Source organism: Phodopus roborovskii, unplaced genomic scaffold (assembly GCF_943737965.1).
Source record: "Phodopus roborovskii unplaced genomic scaffold, PHOROB, whole genome shotgun sequence".
In the NCBI taxonomy this organism is placed as follows: domain Eukaryota; kingdom Metazoa; phylum Chordata; class Mammalia; order Rodentia; family Cricetidae; genus Phodopus; species Phodopus roborovskii.
In genome coordinates, this window is record NW_026126540.1 from 29,972,346 (window position 1) to 29,978,197 (window position 5,852).

Below are 5,852 nucleotides of genomic sequence, written 5' to 3' on the forward strand. Positions count from 1 at the left end.
CACCAAGGTAGGATAGATAATGGAATATTTTCTCTAAATTTGCCAAATACAGGAGAAAGAGGTGGGACTTCTGGGTAGAGAGAGAGGAAGCTGGGAAGAAGAAAGGTGGGGTTGCCAGCAGGACAAAGAGGAAGAAGGATGGACAGTGTGGAGTAAAGTTAACCCAGCCATGTAAAAGAATGCAGATTAAAAGATATGGGTTGTTTTAAGTTTCAAGCCTAAGCTAAAGGTACAAGCCTAAGCTAAAGCTGAGCTTCCATAACAAGCCTCTCTGTGGTCATTACTTGGGCCTGGCAATAGAGAAGAATGTCTGTCTACAGACAGGGGAGCAAGAGCATCTCAGAAATGCCACCCAGGCCCTTGTCTCCCACAGATCAGGGCTGGTCTTTCACAGTGAATAAGAGGGCATACGGTTCTGCAAAGCAGACAAGAAAGTTTACAACACCTGTTATTTCAGGCTTAAAATACAAATTGTGTACAGAAACAGCTTAGGCTAATTTTTGTGGACTTGTTCAGGTCACCACTTCAATGGATGACACTTGAAAGTCTGAAATGGTAAACCATGGAAAGACAGAAAATGTCTCAGGGTCTATTCTCAACCTTTTAAGGCAAGTGGTTTTGGGTAATATTCTTTCCATACACCATGCCATAATTACATTCTATACTTGGATGGTGGTCTGGGTAGGACATAGGCTAGCACACACTCATTATATGTGAATATAATGGCAATAACTTACCTTTCCTCTAAGGCAAAGTGTTCCCAAAGCTACAGGGAATAGCACCAACTTGAAACATTTCCCTGTGGAGAAAAAGCGATGCAGTACCACTTGGTGAGAATGTAATCTTCACCACCATCATGGAAGGGAGTATAGAAGTTTGTGTGCTCTATTTTTTCTACTTGTAGATACTTGTCCAAAGGAAATGAAAATAATTTATTAAAGTGATACCTTGTTTACTATGGCACCATGCCTATAATGGGCACATAGAATTTACAGAATATATATATTTATATATATGTGTGTGTGTGTGTGTGTGTGTGTGTGTGTGTGTGTGCGTGCGTGCGTGTGCACGCGCGCGCGCATAAACACATATGTATGTGGTATATATTGAATATTTATTCCGTCCTACACTGAGTGGAATCATGTCATTTGTGGTATCAGGTAGAACTGGACGACATTAAGTGAAATAAGGCAAACAGAATGGGAGATTTTATGTGTTCTCTCACATATGAAAGCTAAAAAGTGAATCAGAAGACAGAGTGGTGATTACTATAAAGTAGGAAGGAGGGAAGGCAAGAATGTTGGCAGGGGCGGAGCACTCAGGTACAGAGGCAGACTATTGGTCTTTATTTGATAAAGAACTAGAAATGAGGAATTTGAATGCTCCCAACAAAATCACAAACGTTTAAGGAAACGAAAGTGTTATTTGACTTGACTTGATCATTACACATGTATATGCATTGAATTACCACGCAGTAATTACATGAATAAAGCATGCAAATACGTACAGTTGTTAACATGTGCTAGTTAAAGGATACAATTGATGAAGTACATAGTGCTGTGACTGGCAATGCCAGAACATAAGCTTGTTTCAGGATGGCTCCAGGCTTTGTTTGTCATTGTGCGGGTGACACTGTGACAAACAATATTTTTGTTACATTATGCCTAGGCAAGAGAATTCTGCCTTTATACCATGCATTTCTTTCATTAGGTTTTATAGTTATAAACTTACAACTTGATAACTAAGCTACTCTATTTCTGAAATTTTGGAACTAAAACTCCTAGAACGTTATTCTCTTGTGGAAAAATGAGATTTGGGAGTTAGAACACATGCCCTTAAGAAGATAATTATGGCATGGCACCAGCTCTGTTGACAGCATTGGCTTTGATTACCAGTCTATGTGACAAGCAGCAGCAGAAGTGATTCTCCACTGGGAAATGGCAGGGTGTGGTTTTATACATGACCCCTTCATGGAAAAGGGAATTTCCCAAAAGAAAAGCTGTGGGTGATCTTCCAATGTCATAGTTCACTATGACCACAAGGGCAGAAGCGCTTAGAGGCCATGAGAATTGTGATAGAAGCTGACTGCTTTAAACACTCTGAGAAAGCATGTACATTCCAAAGCCAACAGCTCAGTCCAGAAAAGAACCTGCCTGCCAAGAGCTTCTTTGTAGGTTGAATATGATCCCTCAAGGTAGAATTCTTTGCTTTTAATTTTTGTTTTCTTCTTCTGAGAGACAAACAAGTTGGTCATGAAGACTAATAAGCCCAAGGAATGAGGCTAGTCCTGAGTTGGTGAATTTTCTAGAAAACTTACCATGATATCCATTCCCCCCCCCTCCAGCTCTGAAGAACAGCAATTATATGCCTTTCCTGGCATGCAGAGGGCACTTGATGGAGGCAGCTGGTTTACCTGAGTGTGAATGACTAAAATTCTTTCAACCTCAAGGTGCAGTTTGTCAGGGAATACTTGTTAGTGCCAATAGCAACAACCCCCCTCCAAAGTAGGCAAATAAAGAGAGGGGAGCAGGAATTTAAGTCTATAAAAATGCCAAGCTGCATGCAACTGAGCTGACCCTTAAGAAGAGCAAGGCGGAGGTCTCTCTCACCCAGGTAATGATTGTATGGGTCCCATAAGGAGATGGTTAAGTCAAACTGAGATGACTGTGCTTAGGAGGGGGAAAATATGTCAATCACACTTTGCCTTTGACACAAGGAAATTCCTTGAAACTGAGAATGGAGAGTGGAAGGGCAGGAGACAGCCTCCTCATGTGGGTGGCCAGGAAACCAGGGGCCAGAAAAGCATGAGAGGAGAGAGGGAGAAAGAGACAGAGAGGTGGGGGAAAAACAGAAGATTGAATTCTAATCAAAATGCTACGAGGCATTCACACCAGGCCTTGAGAGAATATTAACAAGGTTGGGGGGGAGGGACTTTAGCCCCAGGAATTATTAGTGAATATGGAATTATATTTGCACAAACACTACCAGATGCAAGGAGCTAAATGTCCTGCAGATGTGGAAGGGGGCCAGTGTGTGCTCCAAATAGGCAGCAGCTTTATTTGTTTTACCCGTCTTCCAGAGCCGGGGCAGCACGTTTCTGAAGGGTTACATTCCAGAATGACCACCACACCATGAACCCCAGTTTCCCAAAGTCTGTCTTCATCAGCCTCCTTGGTGCCTCAGTCCAGGATCATGTGGAGTAGTAGCCTTGAGGCATGTCTGACTAGCTCACCAACTTATTCTCCTGACTCCTTTGTAGAGGGGGAGGGGAGGAATGGTCTGATGTTCCCAGAGGGGATTTACTGAAAGATGAAAGGGATCAGAGCTTGGTACATCACAAACGATCCAGAGAGGAGCTGGGAATAGAGATAGAGCTCACAGACAAAGGAGGCAAGGTGTTTCCTTTTCCTATGATGCAGACTACCTTCCTGTAACTTTAATTTAGATTTGCTACTGCTGGAAAGGACATACTTCATTTCTAACTTTGGACAAGACACTAGTTTCAGAGAGTGTCTGAACACAAGCCCCCAAGTCCCTCTAGTAGTCACACTGAGCAACAGTTATGAGGATATTGGAAAATCGTGAGTTGAGATGGCTCAGTGGGTAAAAAAGCTTCCCACCAACCCTGAGTTGAGTTCCTGAGACCTACACAATGAAGGAGAGAACTGACTCCTATAAGTTGTCCTCTGACCTCCACATATGTGCCAAGGCATGTGGATGTGTATGTACACAGAGATAAGAGAAATATAATAATAATTTTAAAGATGTGGCTTTATAAGAAAAGTTTCAGAACATTGATATTGTAAGGATGGAAAAATTTAGCCTAATTTTCCCTATACTCTGCCCCCTAGCAGTAAATAGGCAAAAGGTCATTCTTGATTGTTTTATGACAGGGTGGGTTACTGACAGCACCTGTGAATGAATGAGAACAGGAAATGAGCTGTGCCACACTACCCAGGAGCCCTATCAAAAGCAGACTTCCTGGGCTAAGCATGGGCTTGTCACACTACCCAGGAGCCCCAGCGAAAGCAGACTTCCTGGGCAAAGCGCGGGCTTGCATAGTTCAAATTGATTGGTCCACACTGGATGTTATGAGATAATTGGTTTGTGATGCGAGGGCTTTGTTGTAACCCTATAAAAGCTGTCTGAACCCTATACCAGTCCTTTACCCCACGTGGAGTATGGCTGCGGACCCCAGTGCACTGGAATATAAAATGCTTTTACATTAAGACCACTTCTCGTGAGTGATTTGGGGGGGCCACCTTTCCTGAGTCGGGGCGTGAGGGTTCGAGCCCTCCGAGGTCTTACAATATGACTTGTAGAAGCAGGGAATCTTGAAGCCAGCCTCATGAATTCTCACAGGCCCTCTATCAGTGTTGGTTATATCCCTACATGGATATATGTTTTATACCATTTATCAAGTTAAAGTGCTTAATGCCAATTACTTAATATTGCTCTGAATTTCTCTGTCATTTTTTTCTTCCAGATAGGTTGGTATGCACTTGGGTTAAGGACATGTTTAGCTTGAGCAGAGTAGAACACATTATATGGGCCACATAACTGTGTTGTAGAGTTGATTGCTGGCTTATATTTATATGAATGAATCTCAGAAACTCTCTTACTGGCTGCTCACCCAGTGATCTGGGCAACCAAGATATATCATCCTGGAACATGAATGCATCCTATAATGCCCAGCACAGAAATTAGGGTGATGGTAGGGAAGAAACAGGACTTAGAATGCAAAGCCAGAAGCTGGTATGGAAAAGTTATCTAGATCTTGTGACTCGTGGGTGTCTCAAAAGTCTAACAAAAGTATTTCAATCTGATGATAACCATGCATTTGTGTGAGTGGCACAGCAATCGACGGGAGTGTGCCCTGTGGAAAGTTTCCTAAGCTATCAACAATAAAAAGCAAATTTTGATTAACCATACTGAAGAGGAGAGATAAAATGTTCCTGTTCCCCTTGTTCAGTGTGTCACTTAAACAGTTGTCATCTGTCAACTGTCAGACTCTGCAGGGTGGTTGTATCTGTGCATGACAGACAACTACTAAAAGCTTTGTACTGTTTTCATGGACTTGCTAATGTTTGTGCTATTTGTCAACTCCTTTCAAAATAATTTGCTGCAATTCTCTCTTTTTTTAATTTATTTTTTTAAATATATATAAGAAAACTGAATGGTATCTACAGGCACTGTGTTGATCTCGGCTGTCCAAGTCTCTCCAGTTACTCTGGCATGCAGTTGGAGATCCCATAGCCCTTGGAAACATGCTGATGATTTCTCTTTCTAACTAAATATTTACTCGACTCCCCATACTAAAGTCATAATTGTGCATTGTTTATCTAAAGAAGACTTCCAGAGTTGGGTGAGTCTCAGACCCATGTTCTTTGGATTTGCCCTGGTGCCATATGTCCACTTCCCAGACTTTCCTATTTCCATCATCAGTCTGTGAGGCCAGCTCTGTTCATGCCATCTGACCTGAAACTTACAGCCACAAAGTTCTACATGGATTCAAGCCAAGGTCTGCCTTTGGCTGGAGGAAGATGATTATCCTAACCCTCACTCATTCCCTGCCTCACCAGAGGGTATGCTGAACCCTGAGGATCTTTCTGTGCTTCATCTAAGATTAAAATGACTCCATTGACACCATCCCCAATGTACTCCTGTGCCCCTTACCTGCATCACAGTTGATAGATTTGGGGGGGAGGGTGTTTGAGACAGTATTTCTCCGTATAACAGTCCTGGCTGTCCTGGAACTCACTTTGTAGACCAGGCTGGCCTTGAATTCACAGAGATGCTCCCGCCTCTGCCTTTCGAGTGCTGGGATTAAAAACATGTGCCACCATGTCTGG

At 42.6% G+C, this 5,852-nt stretch overlaps 1 non-coding gene across 1 annotated transcript; it reads right to left on the reverse strand.

The window, feature by feature from the left end:
• Positions 1 to 5,159: 5,159 nt before the first annotated feature.
• Positions 5,160 to 5,273, reverse strand: LOC127233164 (small nucleolar RNA SNORA44). The gene has a single exon (XR_007835465.1). It is a non-coding gene; the product is annotated as a small nucleolar RNA SNORA44 (small nucleolar RNA).
• Positions 5,274 to 5,852: the final 579 nt, after the last annotated feature.